The 20,140-nt window shown below is 34.2% G+C and overlaps 1 long non-coding RNA gene across 1 annotated transcript; it reads right to left on the minus strand.

Annotated features, from left to right (window-relative positions):
• Positions 1 to 9,698: 9,698 nt before the first annotated feature.
• Positions 9,699 to 19,511, minus strand: LOC132737934 (uncharacterized). The gene is made up of 3 exons (XR_009626799.1): positions 19,173 to 19,511; positions 18,811 to 18,951; positions 9,699 to 9,802 (listed from the first exon to the last, which is right to left on the minus strand). It is a non-coding gene; the product is annotated as an uncharacterized LOC132737934 (long non-coding RNA).
• Positions 19,512 to 20,140: the final 629 nt, after the last annotated feature.

Consider the following 20,140-nt stretch of genomic DNA (forward strand, 5'->3'; position numbering starts at 1 on the left):
ACCTCTTTGAAGTTGCCAAAAATGTCAACCCTACAATATTTGTATATGTATTGCAGGAAAAAAATGCAGCGAGTTAAATATAAGGCACAAAAAAAGAAAAATTAAACTCAAAAATTGAAAGTGAAATTTTGAAGTCAGAGGTGAAAAAATTACCTCCATGAAGTTGCCAAAAATGTCAACCCTAAAATATTTTTTTTTATGTATTGCAAAAAAAATGCAGCAAGTAATATATAAAACCACATAAAAAGAAAAATTCAACTAAAAAATTGTAAGTGAAATTTTGAAGTCATAGAGGTGAAAAAAATACCTCTATGAAGTTGCCAAAAATGTCAACCCTAAAATTTTTTTTTTTATGTATTGCAGAAAAAAATGCAGCAAGTTATATATAAGCCACATAAAAAGAAAAATTCAACTCAAAAATTGTAAGTGAAATTTTGAAGTTATAGAGGTGAAAAAAATACCTCTATGAAATTGCCAAAAATGTCATCCCTAAATTATTTTTTATATGTATTGCAGAAAAAAATGCAGCAAGTTATATATAAGCCACATTAAAAGAAAAATTCAACTCAAAAATTGTAAGTGAAATTTTGAAGTCATAGAGGTGAAAAAATTACCTCTATGAAGTTGCCAAAAATGTCAACCCTAAAATATATATTTATGTATGGGAGAAAAAAATGCAGCAATTTATATATAAGCAAGAAATGTCTAAGGACATATATGCCCCGCCCCCTTTCCAGCCCTTGACTCGCATTATTGGTTATTTTGCTATAGAAACTTGGAAGTGTTCAGTTATGGAAAAAAGAAAAATATGAAGACTTTGTGACAAATAGTTTTCAAGATAATGAGCAGAAACCATTCTGACATTTAAGGCCCCTGTGACCTTGACCTTTGAACTAGTGACCCAAAATCAATAGGGGTCATTTTAGAAATATGAAGACTTTGTGATTAATAGCTTTCAAGATAATAGGCAGAAACCATTCTGACATTTAAGGCAAAATAAAATAGGTGGTAACTTTGTTATACATGGACAATTAGATTCATTCTTGGAGGAAACATCACAAATTTTGAATAATAAAGTTTGCCCTTAATCTTATGATAACATTGGCGCATGACTGTCATGGTTGAACCATTGGATTTTGCTCAGATTGTAATTGCAATAACAGTTATCTATTTACAATTTTGGTTCATATCTTGACAAAACAACACTCCTGACTCAACCAACATGTTGAATTCTAGATTGACCACAATATACTTTAAAATGATATTGACTGTTAAGGTTAGATTGTGTCGAAGCATGTACAGGAAATGGGATGGAGTCAACCTTAATATAAGGGATGTGTACAGGTTTCCGGAAATGGGATAAAGTCAACCTAAATTGTAGACATGTACAGTTAAAGGACAACCAAAATGACATAAAGTCAACTCATATATTACATATATGTACAAGCAGAGGTTATGGTATAGTCAAATCAATCTAAATGTTACAGATATTTATGGTAAAGGAAATGGCGTTAAGTCAACCTTAGCGTTATGTACATGTCAAAGGAATGACATTAAGTCAATCCAAATGTTAAGGGTGTTGTGTGTATAAGAACAGGAAGTGACAAAGTCATCTTAAATGTTAGATGTCTGCAGGTATGGTACAGGACATAAAGTCAACCTAAATGTATGAGCTTTGTACAGGAACATGAAATGGAATGAATTCAACCAAAATGTTGAACAAGTCAATCTTAATGTTGGCCAAATGTACAGGCAAAGGAAATGTCAACCCAAATGACAGAGATGTGTATTGTATAGGAACTTGCATAGTCAACCTAGAGGTTGAAGATGTGTAAAGGTACGGGAAATGGCAGGAAGTCAACCCAAATTTCAGAGATGTATACAGGTACAGGGTGAGGCATAAAGTCCAACAAATTGGAAGAAATGCGTACAGGCAATGGAAACAGCATAACATTAACCATAATGTAGGATATGTGTGCAGAAACAGAAAATGCTATTAAGTCAACCTAAATGTTAAGAATGTGAACAGTAAAGAAAAGCGCATGAATTTAATCTTAATGTAAGACAGGAAATGGTTAAAGTCAACTGAAATGTTAAAGATATGTCTATATAAAGGAAATGACATGAATTCAACCTTAATGTTAAGAGTGTAAATGGCATGATGTCAATTTTACATCAACCTAAATGTTAGAGATATGTACATGTGTAGGAAGTGGCAGGAGGTCAACCTAAATGTTGGGAGATAAGTACTGGAATAGGAAATAGCCAGACGTCAATCTGAATATTGGAGATACATACTGATTTAGGAACAGGAAATGGCATGATGTAGATCTAAATGTTATAGATATGTACTGGTATAGGAAATGGCATTAAGTCAACCTTGTGAACAGGAAATAATTTTGTCAACCTTTATGTAAAGAGGGACAGGAAATGGCTTGAAAATAGCCTTAATATGAAAGAAATAAGCAAGTAAAGGAAATGGCATGAAACTTTAACCTAAAGGCTAAATTGTAAAACGGTAAGTAAATCTACATGTTATGGGTGTGTACAGGTACTGAAGAAGAGGTATAAAGTCAACTGACATGTGTAGGTGCAGGCAATGGTACAGTATCAGGGCTCTAGCTAGACCAACATTTTAGGGAGAAGTGACTTCTCTCTGACAGCTCCTATATGACATAGGGAGAAATGAAAAGTGCTAGGCCCATTGATTTGATCTATAATAAAAAGATGTTTTATCTATTTACTCAGTAATATTAATTAATATTAAATTATATATAAAAGATGTAGTCATAATAGGAAAACATATTCAGATTTTTTAATTTAATAAAAATGCAGATATTTTTATTTAGATCTATTTATTTTTTTTAATTAAACAAGTATTTAATGTTCCAAATTGGAAACACTTAACTGTTAGAAAGTGATTGAAATTTATTTGAAAGATAATATCTAAAACCCTCTATCATCAGACCATTATACTGTTTTCTTCTTGATTAACTCCACCCCCCCCCCCTCCCTTCAGAAAATATTCATTGTACAACACATACTGGCAAATTTCTTTATCTAAATTATGTAAACAATACCTGAAGTAATTTTCATAAATAAACTACATTTAAAGTTCTAGTTGACACATTTTTACAAAAAACTTTTCCTTTTGGTTACTTTATTTTTCATCGTAAATATCGCCATTGCGAAATATGATTGTGACAAATGAAAGTTTGTATCCTGCAGAAAAACTTACAATTCTAGTCATTGATTTTTATTATATTATATTAAATTAAATATTTTATGATTATTTGTAGTTTTTTTTATCCGCTATTGCAATAGGCAATATTTTCAAGTTTCTTGTTTATTGTTGTTGATGTAACTTTTTGTAGCTGTTTATTTGACTTGTCAATAATTGGTCTAATGTGGGTCAATATCTTAAGTTCTTTAACCCATTACTTCATGAGCATTTTGTGAAAAATGGCTGTTTTCATTGAAAAGTCTCCCTTTACAAGTTCAAATTGCTATAATACTATAAAAACTGCTTCAACACTAATCAAACTTGGCACAAATGTTGACTGGACCATTGCCCTTGCAACAACATGCTCAGGCTTAAATTTCCTGTTACCATAGCAATGAGAGGACATCTCAAAATTGCCAAAAATCACTATTTTGCACTGATTTTTTTACATCAAAATTGATTTCAAAGTGCTGCAACTTCACAATGGATTGAGATAGAGTCAAAATTAATGCTTTTCAGCATTGGTTACACGTTACCTAATGATCAATCTGGGGTCATTTATAGCCTCTCACAAGTCCAAAGTTTTCTTGGCGATGAGGGGGACTCCGCCCCCCCTTCAAACCCCTCAAACAGAAGGGGGCACATCCCCCTTCTGGCAATGCCCTGATGTATCTTTTGGTTGGGGGGCCGCGCCGAAAAAGAGGTCACTTTTTTAAACAACATTTCTCATACAAAAACAAGTGTTGGAGCCTAAATAAGGCATTTTTTCACCATTTGAAACAACAAAAAGGGGGGGGGGTTAAAAAGGCGTTAAAAGGCGTGTATATAACGTAATGGGTTAAAAAAATTTGTTTTCACTATCAAACAGGTATCGAGCCATTTACATACATGTGCTCCTGGGTGTCTTAATTTATATGCAAGTAAATTTACACTGTTTGTTTTGGGTTTTACGTCACATCGACACAGTATAGGTCATATTGCGACGTTCCAGCTTTACTGGTGAAGGAAGACCTCAGGTGTCCTTCCGTGCATTATATCAGGTACAAACGGGGACCTGAGTAGAACCACATACGTTCCATAAGCTAGCTGGATAGCTTCCTCACATGAAAGAATCCAAAGTCCCTGTCGGGATTCGAACCCACAGAGGTGAGGGGCAAGTGATTTGAAGTCAACAACCTTAACCACTCAGCCACGGACGCCCTACACTGTTTGTTTAAAGTTGCGGGTAATTACTGTCAAATATGATAAGAGCAATTCCGGGTGCAAGCTTTTTAAACTCGCTAATAAAATAATGCCAAGTGTCATAAAATTAAGATAAATATTGCGATGTTGATGTTTAGGCCATTTTTTTTTTTATATTTTGGTTTACTGATTTTTTCCTAAAAAAGGTAGGGTCGGCGGCGGGAAAAAAAAAATAAAAAAAGTTTTCATAACTATAAATGTGGTGCATACATATACATAGTACTTACTAGAGCAATGAAATTAAATACATCGCCGATTGTCTATTCCAAAGATTGTTTAAATACACAAAAAAAAACTTTTGCTCATATTGCCATTGTTTAAAAACACACATGAAATCTACACACAATGACTTATGACAAGTGGCAAGCGAGCTCTTCAAAAGAATCTGTCATTCTTTGATGTTTACACACTGCTGTGTAATCTGAATCATCAAAGGTGCCGAAAATCAGCTGACTTGCACTCATTTCTTTATAGATCAGATGTTAAAAAAAAACTGTCAAGAAAAGATAACACAAAGTCATGTTCAATTTTGCCCATTGTGAAAATATTTTTATCGGATAATTAGCGGGTCAATTTTTGACATAAAAATCTATTAAAAGTAAGTGCGGGCATTTTTTTTTATTTTGTTTGTTTGAAACCTGTATTCAATCTGCTTTTAAAGACTAATTTTTCTTGTTAAATCTGAAAATACTGATCTTGTCAATTGCAGCAGATTTCTCTCGCTCTGTCCTTGAATGTAATTGCTTACGTAATTTGGCGTGTTTTTTTTTTTTTTTGTTTGGTTGTTTGGTTGTTTAACATTTATACGCATTTCGACCTTCAATGCATTGATGAAATATGATCAAAGCCTAATTATAATTCTGTGAGAATGGCTTGACCCCATTTAACAGACATTCTTTCATAATACACCAATAAACACTTTGCCCAACTAGCAGACGACAGGCTACGACAGGCTATTCTCGAGTAAAGATAACCGGTTGCGTATATAAATCGTAGGTAAAATAGTCTGGCATGTGGTAGGTTTAACAGTTAATTAAAATACTTACCGCGACATTTCTTTGACAAGTCGTATTATTAGCAGCGTATTTCAAGACAACACAGAATTTTTTGGGGGGCAGATTTTTTTTTTATTTTCCCAAAATACAGAGTCGGCGGGTCTGTAAACCGAAATATCAAAAAATAATGGCCTTACAGTACATTGGGGAATTAAAGAGCAATATGTGTGATGCATCTGCATATCATTTCACTTGAATGTGTTACATGTAATTGCTGTCAATTATCTGCAGTAACTGTGTCACCAATTCAGTTTGATTTACGCCTGGAGGCGAGGATTAATTTTATTGACATGCCCTGTGTGATATGCAGTAAGTAAAAAAGCGCTGTGAAGACGATTTCGCTTTAATGTTCAAACTCAGCGAAGGTCAGAAACTTAAGACCACGAAGTCGCCCAAATCACCCAAATGCGAGAGTCCTGAGTATAAATGTTAAGAGACATGTACAAAAAATGGCATCAAGTCAACCTTAATGTTTGAGATATGAAAATGTGTAGGTAATGTGTTAAAAAGGGAGACGCTCAAAATCCCCTTGATCATAATCCCCTTGGTTGATAAACGACATAGTGATCGAAATCCCCTCAACAGAAATGACCGGGTGTTCATAATCCCCTTGGCAAAAATAAAGGGGTGGTCATAATCCCCTCAGTGGGTAGTCAAAATCCCCTCAAATAATTTCTTTTCTTATTTTTCTTTTTAGTTCAATGAATTTAAGAACCAACTGCTTCAAGAATTGCTGAAAAAAAAGAGAAAAGCATACAAACAATTAAAAGGTGTATGTTTGTCACAGCCAGTTAATAATGACACCCTTTATTGATGTTATTATTGCTGAGAAAATTGTAAAATACAAACAAATAAATGATAGATGATTATAATTAATCATTGCAATTATAGTTATATGTAACAAACAATCAATTAATCTTTGCAATGATAAACACCTTTAAAGGCAAATTTGTTGCACACTAGCTTTAGATCTTTCCAGATAATAACTTAAAATGAGGCTATTAATTGCAGTTTGCTATCTAAAATTACTTCATCTTTGTTTTACTTAACTGCAAACTGTTATTTTGTTGGGTATATAATATGATGGCTCTCTGCAATAGACATGAATACCCAAAATGGAATTCATTACAAGTAACAAAGGTTCTCGTAAGCTTCTGTATGAAGGTTATGCCTACACAAAGAAAAATGAAAATAAGTCCTCAATGCGGTGGGAAAATAAATAAGAGTGAAATATTATGTCTGGTTTTATATTTTATATTAACATGAATACTCTTTCCTCTACTCAATGTAACTGCTGTTTGCAACATTTCTTTATGTAACACAATAGTTAAGCTGGAGTGACAAAAGGAAAGGAAAAGGAATATTGAGTAAAGGGGGTTGTTTTTCACAAGTTGAGGGGATTTTGACCACCCCATCATTTTTGCCAAGGGGATTTTGACTATCCATCAAGGGGATTATGAACACCCGGTCATTTCTGTTGAGGGGATTTCGATCACTATGTCATTTTTCAACCAAGGGGATTATGATCAAGGGGATTTTGATATACACTCGTTAAAAATCTTACAGTGCAGGAAATGGCATGAAATTAAAGATATTGCTATAGTGCAGAAAATGGCATAAAGGCAAGCTAAATATTAGGTTTGTATAGGAAATGGCAGAGTCAACCTTAATGTTAGATATGTACATTGACAGGAAATTATAGGGGATTCCACAAGTCATTTAAAGCTAGGGATGATGAATCTCATAAACTTCAACCAAATCTATAGAAAAGTTTATAAAATAAAATGATTAAAACAAAGGAAATAACCTTGTAATGAAACTTTTCTGTCAAAGCTAAACAAATTTGAGGGTCACTTCTGAGTTATCTGCCTTGAATCAGAATTTTTTTGAGGTCATTTTAAGAGCAGATAACTTACGTGTCTGTATAATCTTGTTTTTACTTCTGGATGTTTTTCTTTTGTTATAACAATACATGATTACAGGTAATTCCATCTTATTTCTGTTATTTTTTTAGTCTTAATAAAGGTACTTAAAATTCTTTTTAAAAAATAGTCCAATTTTTAAGTAAAAAAAGTCACAGGTTTAGAAAAGAAGGGGAAAAAAGCCAATCTATTTACTCTTTATCCTTTATTAAAATTATGCACATTGACTCAAATGGAAGTAAACTATATAAAATAGGCAAGAAAAAAGGTTTTGTTTACTTTTATTGTGAATTATCTGCCTTTGATTTAATCATTCAACAAAGAGAACGGTGACCCCCCCCCCTTTTTTTTGCTTAAAATGTTACCATTATCATATTTTAACAACATGCCAAATTTTAATAAAGTCTATTGAACAGTTTTAATTTTGCCGATATGTCTATATGAAAACTTCCAAAAAGGTCTTTAAAGATGTTATTCCACTACAAAGTACAAAGGGCCATTTACACTGTATATGAAACATCTTTTTAAAGTTCATCAAACTGTACCTTATCTTTACTCCTGACTGTACGTACATTTTTTGCAGGCACACAAGTTAACATTTTTGCAGACAAGTTTTAAAGTGTATAAAGCTACATGTATATAACAGATGGAAAAATTATTGTTTGAATTTTCAAAAAAAGTATACTTCCAAAATGCTTGTATAAAATAAATATGGTAATTTATTGCCTTAAAAGCAATGCATGCAGAAAATCATTGCTAAACGGATAAAGCCCTTCTTAAATAGCAAAATAATATTTAATGTACCGGAACATTTTGTTCTGTTTGGTATATACAGAATTTATTTTAGTTTGATTGTGTAGGAAGCTATAAGCTTATAGACACATATTCGAATTCATTCCTGGAACAAACCAGTAATGAGCAATGTATGTGTGCAAGTTTCTTGCTCAAGGAAACAATGACTTGCCCCTGACAGAGTTTGAACTCATGCGACTAGCAATCATAAGATTACTAGTCCGACGCGTTAACCACTCGGCCATGCCGCCATTATTCTGTTTATGTTCATTATTCATGTGTATTAAATAACTGAGACATTCTATGTTACAACTTTTTCAGGAATCAACCATACAATAATGGATTTAGTTTTGTTGTTTGTTTCATTTTACGCCTTTTCCCAAACAGTATTTCAGTCATATAGGCGGATAGTTTCCTAACCACCGTTCCTGGAGAGTTACACCAGTACTAGACTACCTTCCTCCGCGCTAAACTACCAAAGCATCTCTTGGGGATAGAACCCATGCCAGAGAGGTATCTGGATTAGAAGTCATCAACTCTAACCCCTCGTCCACGGAGGCACCAATATAGTTTGACTTTTGATAAATTTATAAGAAAATTTCATAAGATAATACCCTTTATGAATCACACAGAATAATTCAAAGTCCACAGAAGCAAGAGATATCTTGCAGAATTTTTAACAACCAAGTCACCAGAATGCATCAAATTATGTAGAAATATTACACATACTAATTTACAGGGTTTGCAAAATTATTGTAACAAAATCATAATTCTGGTTTATTTTATATACAGAATTTATTTTAGTTTGATTGCGTAGGAAGCTTAATTTAAAGGTTACAGACACACTTTCAAATCCATTCCAGAAACCAACTAGTACTGAGCAATGAGTGTAAAGTTTCTTGTTCAAGGAAACAACAACTAATACCCCTGAAGGGGTTTGAACCCATGCGGCTAGCTTACTAGTCCGACATGTTAACAACTTGATCTTGCTGCCACTGTCTGCAAAGGCAGGTTACATTTGAAGTCACACAAAATCACACTATTAACTTCTTGACACATTAAAATTTCAAATTCAAATGTAAATTTTATTAAAGGGACTCCACTGAGGTTTAAAAGCCTAAAAACATAAAATTTGATGAGCTGGGGCGATTTAAACAGAAATATATGCAAAGATAGTTAAGAAATGTACTTAGAAATAAATTGAAAATCGTATTTTTATGTTTTTCTTAGCCCGATTTGAGTGAAAAGCATTTAAACGTTTTTCATTTTGGGTCATTTTTTTACAATTTGAATAATTATTCTGGAAAAACAAAGAGAGTGAACAATCTGAAATTTTGCACAAATATTAGTGGTCTAAACTTACATCAAATGGTATATTTGTCTGGAAAAAATCTTTTCAGTCCCATCATGTCAAAAAACCTCAGTGGAGAGAATAACAATCAGTAAACTCTTAATCTTCACTTACTAGTTTATCAACTGAATAAAGTCTCTGAATTTCTGTTTTGCTTCATGTGCAACTTTCAACATATTCTCTAATAATTGTCTTCCGTAGCCACTTTGTAACCCACCTGAAAATAAAAATACAAACATTTTGCTATTAATGTTGTACAGGTATAATCTGAATGTGTTTGACAATTTTGAAATTCATCATTACAGGTATCAGGGCTCGAATTTAACACTCGCAAACTCGCGAAATGCTAGTTGAAAAATGATTTTGCGAGTTAGATTTAAAACTACTCGCAATTTTTTGCGAGTTGAAGAAAATATTGAATACGCTCGTCATGAAAATCTGAAATATAAATGGGGCGTAATATTCGCAGGTAGCCGAGATATAAACTATGCGCGCACTTGCTGTCTGGTTTACATTTTCTATACCTTAACCTCGCTTAAAAAAGTACACAAATTTAAACCAGTCCAAATGTCATTTTGTCCGTGTAAATCAAGCGTGATCGGAATAAAATGTCTAAACGTAACAAACTTCTTCCCACTTACTGAAGCTAATTTGTCTTCTGAGTACAGAAGATGATTCACAGTCTATCAAAAGAAAGACAATCAGACCTTCAGTTAAAACGGTTAAAAATTGGGAGAAAGAACTGCATGTCAGTCTTACGTACTAACTTGATGACGATGGAAATGTTGCCAAAATATTTTGCGCCAATTGTTGTGCGCATAATCCTGACCAGACATTGTCGGTATGGCGACAATATTGCATTATTATTTTTTTTACATGTAGATTGACATTTGATAAGAATCCCTGACCCCTAAATCAAGTTTTTGAGTAGAAAGTTACGTTGCTGATTCGTACCCCGAGCAGTTCGAACTCGACCAAATAAATTACATTTTCAAACAATTTTTGAATTAAAAAATCATTGTTGTAAAAAGTGCTAGTTGAATTCAGTTTTTTATGGAACAGAATTAATGCATTTATTCTATCTTGCTTGATGACATTGGAACTTGCATTATGCTTAATTCTATCTTGCATGATGGCATTGGAACTTGCATTATGCTTAATTCCATCTTGCTACATGACATTAGATCTTGCATTATGATTGATTCCATCTTGCTTTATGATATTTAAACGTTGCATTATTCTGGATTCCATTTTTCATTATTTCATTCAAACATTTCGTAGTGACCAATTCTTTCATTGAGTGATAACTATTAAACTGGAACAAGCCATTTGGAATACTAAAATGTTAACGTCATATACCTTTATGTATAAGCTACCTTTCTTCATGCTCTATACAAACCATTTACGGTTTAGTTTTTTTGTATTACTTTTATGTAGAAGTCATTTAAAGCTGACTATTTTTTGTTCCCTGGTGGATTTTGTTAAAATGTGACTTATTTGATTTACAGCTCTCATGGCGTGATTACTATTAGCTTTCGCTTATATCCATTATTCAGTGTTTATGCTTAATAAAGCTCGGTGTCTGAGGCTTTGTGGATTATGTTTGATCATCTTACATTATGATAAACAATTTAAACAATGTCTAGCGATTTGTGAACTGTTAAGGGGCGAGAACTCTGTTATCGATATCAACGGATTTTTTCCATGATTCGCCTATCATCGGAATTTTCCGAACATGTATATATTACGGAATACCGTTAGGGCCATCGTGGTTATACGTTCAAATACGACAATGGTATAAATACGTACCAAGCTTAATACATAAATTGCAGTGGAAAGAAAATAAATACATATTTTTGTAATAACACTATTCATGAATATTCATATTGCCCACTTACAGTGTAAAGGATTTAAAGCGCAATGTTTGTGTGAAGCCAAATTATATTTATTTTATTTTACAAAAAAAAATCAAGTTTGTACTGTACTAAGTCGTGGCCACGAGTTACTAAGTGACATGTGTGTGTTTTTATTTATCTCGTGCGCACGAGATACTGTGTCGTGGCCACGAGTTACTAAGTCGTGGCCACGAGATAGTTAAGTCGTGGGAACGAGATACTATATCGTAGCCACGAGATACTATGTCACGGCCACGAGTTACTAAGTCGTTTTAGTCGTGGGAACGAGATAACTAAGTCGTGCAGACGAGATAATTAACCCTTTACCACATATATACGCGAAACAACGCACTTTCGACCCCCCCCCCCCTTTTTTTTAGGCCTCAAATAGTGAAAAAAGGTCCTATTTGGGCCCCAAACATAAGTTTTCGTTTGAGAAATGTTGCTTAAAAAATTGAGCACTTTTTCGGCGCCGACCCCCATCCAAAAGATGCATCAGGGGGTTGCCAGAAGGGGGATGTGCCCCCTTCTGTTAGGGGGGGTTTGAAGGGGGCGGAGTCCCCCTCATCGCCAAGAAAATTTTGGACTTGTGAGAGGCTAAAAATGACCCCAGGTCGATCATAATGTAAGGTTTAACCAACGCTGAAAAGCCTTTGACTCTATCTCAATCCCTTGAGCAGTTGCAGCACTTTGAAATAAATTTTGATGGAAAAAATCGAGGCAAAATAGTGATTTTTTGGCAATTTTGAGATGTCCCCTCGTTGCCATGGTAACAGGAAATTTAAGACTGAGCATGTCGTTACAAAGGCAAAGGTCCAGTCAATATGTGTGCCAAGTTTGATTAGTATTTAAGCATTTTTCATAGTTTTATAGCAGTTTGAACTTGTAACAGGAGGCTTTTCAGTGAAAACGGCCATTTTTCACAATATGCTCATGGGGGAAAGGGTTAAATAAAAATACACCATGATTTTTTAAACTTAAAAAATTTCTGTTTAAAGATTTACGTGCAACATTAATCTTTGAAAATTTTAAAGTGTTCACTTTAAACTTGATACATGTCTTTAGGTTCATATTAGAAAGTCACCTTTTAAGGCCCATAAATCAAACATTAATTTTGACTAAGTTATATAGCCCTTTGTTGGGAAAATTCTATGATAGAATTGGTCAGGTTGTTCGTACAGCGACCCTGTTAACCTTGTTTATACGATAACATGAGAGGGACTTAGTCCTGGTTTATTTTATTGGGAAGGGACATTGCCCATGGACAGTAGATATCCCATAAGGATGTTTGAGGTCACAGGTCAGATAAACATGACACTTCATGTAAAATCCTTGTCTGATGAATGATTTAGAAAGAATAAGCCGTAGTTTATATAACCTAACAAAAGATCAGTAGATGACACATAATAATTTTTAGGCAATTTGGTCAGAAATCAGGGTCACAATGACAGTGTTCGAAAATTAGCAGTAGTCCTATAGCCCCTGACTACTAAATTTCTCCTCGGCTACCAAGTTTTCAAAGTAACAAGCCCAACCAGGCTACTGTATTTTCAAGAACTCCGGGTTTTTTTGAACAAGTGAATCATGCTAGTGAAATGTCTTTTTGGGCTAGTGAATATTCCAGTCTAGTAGCCCCCGCCCCAGCCAAAGGGGATTAAAAATTCCAAATTTTCCTTAAACCAGGGGCAAAATTTTTCCCTAAAACCAAAAATTTTGACCAATCAATAACTTGTATAAATGGCACTTTTACGGGCAAGTGAAGTATCCTTGTTAGGAAAATTCATATAAATAGTTTAATTTGATTTGTTATTTATCTCGTTCGCACGACTTAACTGCCTCGTGGCCACGACTAAACTTTCTCGTGGCCACAACATAGTAACTTGTTCCAACGACTTATTTATCTTGTGGCCACGACTTAGTAACTCGTGACCACGACTTAGTTATCTCGTTCCCACATCTTAATTATCTCGTGGCCACGATTTAGTAACTCGTGGCCACAACATAGTATCTCGTTCCCACGACTTAACTATCTCGTGGCCACGACTTAGTAACCTGTGGCCACGACACAGTATCTCGTGCGCACGAGATAAATAAAAACACACACATGTCACCTTTGTGCCACTGTAAGTTTGATTAAATTCAATTTCACTTATCACGAAGTGTAAACAATTGTATAAGAGGTGAGTTGCCACTTTTAGGATGAGTTATTAGAGACATATATAACTTTTTTTTTTCCAAATGCTGGCGGAATCTTCAAAAACACGCACTTTTCGTCTGTCGCATCGTGTTCTCTTGTTTTTCAGTACATTTACTTTACATGTCTGTCCCCAACTAACACTGTTCTGTATACGCCCCTATATAAAGTGGACGTAACTTTGTTTACTCCACGTGCCAAAATACGGGATCATCCGGAAAATAACGGGATGTACCGACAAAGCGACACCTGCTGTCATAATATGAACACAGATTATTGCAACTCGCATTACGCTTACTGCCAACTGCTTAGTGCGTACTGTCACATGCGACTATAATATCGCTATCGTTGCCATCTTAGTTGTCGATGCGCAGTGATCATGTATTGCATCATATTTGAAATCAGTGAATATATTGAAGCATATGAATGCTAAGACACATCAAATTCGCCAATTATTGATCGAAATGAACAGTTTATTTTGACATAATGTCTACAATATAAGTGGCAGATTTATAGCAAATTAAAGATACATCTACCATGTTACATATAGTTATAAAGAATGTTATCTTAAACACCAAACATAATACGTTGTCCTTAAAAAAAGATGCAATTAAACGTATAGCATATTAAAATATGTGAGTTTGATGGTTTAGTAGGGAACACACAAGGTTGCAATTACATGAAAGTGCATTCAGTAATCATAAGGCATGATTGAATTCAGCAAAACGCAGGTTTTCATTGTCATAAAGAAGTATAGAAGCGAGCATAATGTAAGTTCCGATATCATAAAGCAAGATGGAATAAATGCACTAATTCTGTTCCATAGTTTTTGCTAGTTAAAAATTTGTCCACTAGCAAAAAATTGCTAGTGGCCAAAAAAGTAAAATTGGAGCCATGAGGTATACCTAAATTTGACAATAAAGTTGTTAAAATAAACACACAAGAAAGTAAATTAACAGTTTAAATTAACATTCTTATGTTTCCCTATGAATAAATAGGCTACTTACATGTAAAGCATTAATTTTGCTAAGAACTAAATTCAAAATGCTGTTGGTCAATTGTACTTACTACTACATATACATGAAAATAACTGGGCATTAACTTTGCAGACTGGCCTGGCTCTAAAGTTTTGGTTGATTTAGATCTTAATTTTCATCTTGATATCCCTAAATATTTGTCATGGATCAGAACTGTTCACTTATTAGGGGAGATTGTGTGTAAGCAGCCAAACTGCTCAGTCAGTAGAGCCGAGGTACGTTTTTTCCAAGGGTCCTCTTTCTCACCCTGTGACATATTGATAATGGATAGTTCTTAATAGACAATTTAAGAAATTCAGCAGATAAAGGGTGAAATAGACGTTTGATAGAATTGCTATGCAGTAGTTCAGTGAAAACACTGTCTAACTAAAAGTCAAGGGGTCCAGAACGTTGAATAAGGGGCATAACTTGGTCAATATCTATGCCAGATTTATGTTATCTTGCCAAAATGGGCATGTTTGTTTGTTTCATTTTACACCTTTTCCCAACAGTATTTCAGTCATATAGGCGGGTAGTTTCCTAACCATCGTTCCTGGAGAGTTACACCAGTACTAGACTACCTACCTCCGTGCTAAACTACCAAAGCAAAATGGGCATGTTGGTCACTAACAAGTATTCAAAGTCTCAAAGTAAAATACCTCAAAGGATATAGCAAATAAGTGAGGTGGTACCAAATGTGTAATCCAGACCCAACGCCAGGGTTCCACCCTCTCCATTTTACAAAGACCTTCTACTATTGATCTGTTACATTTATTGTCAATATAATTCTCGATACAAATGTTTTTTAAACAATTTTGAAAATAGTTAAATATCTTTAAATCATTAAAACTTTTCTCTGCAGGAAACGAAACCATTTTAACTTGTTGTGGAACATTTTTATCAAGCTTTGCACTAATAATTTTCACCAAACTGTACCTTACCTATACTCCTGGCTGTACCTACATTTTTGAAGAAACACAAGTTTTAAGAAACACACAAATTAATTCAAAGTCCCTAGAAGCATTCAACAGCAAGAGATATTTTGCAGAAACTTTAACAACCGAGTCACCCAATGCATCAAATTATGTAGAAAAATGTACACATGTACAATTACAGGGTTTGCGAAATTATTGTAACAACTAAATCTTAATTCTGGTTTATTTTATATACAGAATTTATTTTAATAAAAAGAATAAGGAATGTGAAACACACGAAACAAAGTGGGTCAGGTTTCTATAATTTTATTTATGACCTACGTTTCGGCTATTCAATAGCCTTCATCAGGGTACAGATATATCAGAATTTTTCATCTAAGGTACAGTTTTGACGGTTCTTTTTGTCACGTGATCAAATCTATTTATAGAAATTATTGTTTGGTGGTTCTTTTGTCCGTATATAGTTATTTGTATGAATAATTAAAAAATAATAATAATAAATGTTTATAGTTATTGTGAAGTTGTTGTTTATTTAATTAAAAATACCATAGATCGAGTAAATCATTATGTCCATGTGTTTTGTGTATAGAAAATCGTCTTTTTCGTCTTGGCAAATTGTTACATCTGAGATTGTATGTGTCGGCGAATTTTCGTTGGATCTAAATGGAGAGTCCGGTAATGGTGATAGTGGTTCTTCTACTGTCATTTCCTTTATCATTTGTGTGCAATTAACTTCTGGTGTAAATTTTTTGGCTAGCCAATTTTTTTGTCCTTGAACGATTCGAAATTTCGGTATAATTGTTGGTTTCGTGTTTAATGTACATTCAAAAGGTGGTTGCCATGGTTTTACTGGTTTGATTTCGTCTAAGTCAGGTGTTCTTTTCTCCGTTTTGGTTTTGTATCTTTGCATTTCCATGCCGTGTATTTTACGGCAGTGTCTTTTAAGAATGTCCCTTCTTGTGTATTCTTGATCACAATGGAAGCATATGAACATCGTAATTGTTTTCTCATGTGTCTTGTAGTGTCGGTTGAAGTTTGATTTGGATCCTTTGATGAATTTATTACATTTTGAACATTGCCGTAAATTTTTTGATATAAGTTTGAATGAATCTGCCGGTGCTGGTACTTGTTTGGAATATTTTTTCATATCTGTTATTTCCATTATTGTATTAAGTTAAGTCCGTTAGGTGATTTCGTTTTAAATAATTCAATGTAGGTTTCTTCTGTTCTAAGGCGGATGTTTATGTTCCTAGGTGTCATTGTTAGAACTGTGACGTCGACGTCTTTAATGTTGTGTCCGTTGGCGGAAAAATGTTTAGAGACAGGTTTTACGTCATTTTTATTACGTATGTCATTAATATGTCCATACAGACGTTCTCGAATTGTGTTACCCGACTGACCTATATATTGGATGCCGCATTTTAGGCATGAAATTAAGTAGATGATGCTGCTACTTGTACAATCATAAGATCCTTTAATTTTGAACGTTTTTCCAGTTGTGTTAATTTTGACATTAAGCTTTGGTTTTAAGAGAGAACATGCTATACAATTTCGGTAGCAGATATTGGAACCTGAGGGATATGTTATGATTTTAGGATCGGAAGATCTCACTAAGATGTTCCTAAGATTGTCAGGTTTACGATAAACTGTTAAAATTCTGTGCTTAGTTAAATCTGCTAGGTTAGAATCGGTTTTTAGTAAATGTTCATATTTGTTAATGATTGTGTTAATGTTAGGTAATCTTGGGTTGTTAGTGACGATTAACGGTATTATTTCGTGTGAAGAGTTGTGTTTTGTGTCATTTAGATGGTTGATTTTCGCCTTTTTGATAAAATTTTTTGATAGAATTTATTTTAGTTTGATTGTGTAGGAAGCTATAAGCTTATAGACAAACTTTCGAATCCATTCCTAGAATCAACCAGTACTGAGCAATGAGTGTAAAATTTTTTGTTCAAGGAAACGACTTGCCCCTGAAGGGGTTTGAACCCATGCAGCTAGTGATCATTAGATTACTAGTCTGACCCGTTAACCACACAGCCATGCCGCCACTATCTGCAAAGGCAGGTTACATTTGAAGTTTTTAGCTTCTTAACATGTTAAAATTTCAAATTCAAACGTAAACTAAAAATGTGTCCATAGGACACGGGTGCCCCCACACTCCACTGATTTGTCAATTTTATGACTTTAGGTCAAATATTTTTCAGGCTACATCACATGTGCCACAAGTTAAAAACTAATAATCTTTTACTCAGTGAAGGGCAACAACTTTACAAATACTGAATAAATTCACAAGCGAATCCCAAGATGCATAAGTACACATGCTGACCAACATTCTTGTAAACTTTCAGGCCTACAAGTCAAACACTTTTTGAGCTATGCATGAACAAGTTGAAAATTGCAAATTTATAATAAGTCAAGGGCAGTAACTCTAACAGAACTGAAAAAATCAACATGCAAATCCCAGGTGCATAGCTTCACAGTGATGTTGATCATTATTCCTTTAAAGTTGGTTGATTCTAACTCAAGCACTGGAGGAACAAATAACACAACATAATGAAATAGTTTTTACTAAGTAAAGGGCAATAACTCTACAAATACTGGATAAATCCACAAGCGAACCCCAAGGTGCATAAGTACATATGCTGACCTACATTCTTGTAAACTTTCAGGCCTGCAGGTCAAATACTTTTTCAGCTATGCATGGACAAGCTGAAAATTGTAATTTTTACTAAGTCAAGGGCAATAACTTTAAAAATGCTAAATATATCCACTCGAAAATACCCAGGTGCACAACTTCACATGCTGAGCAATATTCCTGTAAGGTTTCATGACTCAAGTTCAAGTACTTTTTGAGGTATGTGTGACACAAGTTGAAAATTGCAAATTTTTACTAAGTCAAGGGCAATTACTCTAACAAAACAGAATAAATCCACAAGCAAATTTCAGGTGCACAACTTCGCGTGGACAACTTCACATGCTGAGCAATATCCCTGTAAGGTTTCAAGACTCTATGTCAAATACTTTTTGAGCTATGTGCGACACAAAATTAGAACATGAAGGATGGATGGACGAATGGACAGACAGGGGTAAATCTAAATGCTCCCCCTCCCCCTAAAATGGGCGCAAAAAAAAGTTCGTAAAATTTTAAAGAGAATCACAAGCAGTAAACTCTTAAACTCACTTACCAGTTCATCAACTGGATAAAGTCTCTGAATTAAACATCAAGTATGTCTGTTTTGCCTCATGTCCAACTTGCAAGATATTCTTGGTTATTATACCATTGGCTCTCTCAAATAATTGTCTTCTGTAGCCACTTTGTAACCCACCTAAAAATTAAAAAAACAAAATTGCTATGTATTTATGTTTACAGTACATGTATAATGTGAATGTGTTTACAAATTTAATTGCAAGTTGACAACTTTGAAATTCATCATTACAGGAATACCTAAACTTGACAATAAAGTTGTTAAATTAAACATACAAGAAAGTAAATTAACAGTTTAAATTAACATTATTATGTTTCCCTATGAATAAATAGGCTACTTACATATAATGCATTTGCTAAGAACTAAATTCAAAATGTTGTTGGTCAATTTTATTTACTATAAAATGGACATGAAAACAACTGGGCATTAACTGTTATCTTGTGAGTGTGTGAAAAAAATATCATGTGACCCTGTTTTTTGTCACATTGTTACAGTTGGATAAATTATTGTACAGTAATGTTAGGAACTTTACTTTGTGCTGTGATCCTTACCCTCAATTATCAATCAATTAAAACTGACCACCTTTACCAGTCACCAATAGACAAGTACAATTGGATTAAGAGATTAATATGGCTGTTGCAAATACACTATTATCGAGGGCTTAAACCTTTAACTTGCTGAAAAAAAAACAAAAAAACTCATAAGGCATTGCCATCAGTATAGAGCTAGGCCAGTCTAAACATTTGTGCAGACTGGCCTGGCTCTATATTTTTGTTTGATTAAATTTTAATATTTATCTTGATATCCCCAAATATTTGTCACGGTTCAGGACTGTTCACAAATTAGGGGAGATAATGTGTAAGCAGCGGGGTTGAGCCGCAATACGGTATTCCGAGAGTCCCATGCTGCACATTTTCCTCACTCTGTGACATTTGGCCCCTAACAGGGGTCTGTGACTACATGATTTAAGCTCAAGAGTTTAATTTACATTGCTATGTATGTTTGTGAAATTCAAAGACAAATTTCAATATAGAGGGGATTGAGTATGTCATGGTTCAAAACTGTCCACAATTTTAGGGAGATAGCTCAGTCGGTAAATTGCAGAACGGTATTCACAGGGTCCAGGGTTCGAGTACCTGTCAGGCTGCACATTTTTCTCACCCTGTGACATATTGATGAAAAGAAATCAGGAATAGACAATTTAAGAAATTCAGCAGCTGAAGGGTGAAATAAATCTATGCTTAAATGGATGCAGTTAGTTCAGTGGTAGCACTGTATAACTAAACATCCAGGGGTTGCAAGTTTGATC

Source organism: Ruditapes philippinarum, unplaced genomic scaffold (genome assembly GCF_026571515.1).
Source record: "Ruditapes philippinarum isolate M1 unplaced genomic scaffold, ASM2657151v2 ctg3939_1_1_1_1, whole genome shotgun sequence".
Lineage (NCBI taxonomy): Eukaryota > Metazoa > Mollusca > Bivalvia > Venerida > Veneridae > Ruditapes > Ruditapes philippinarum.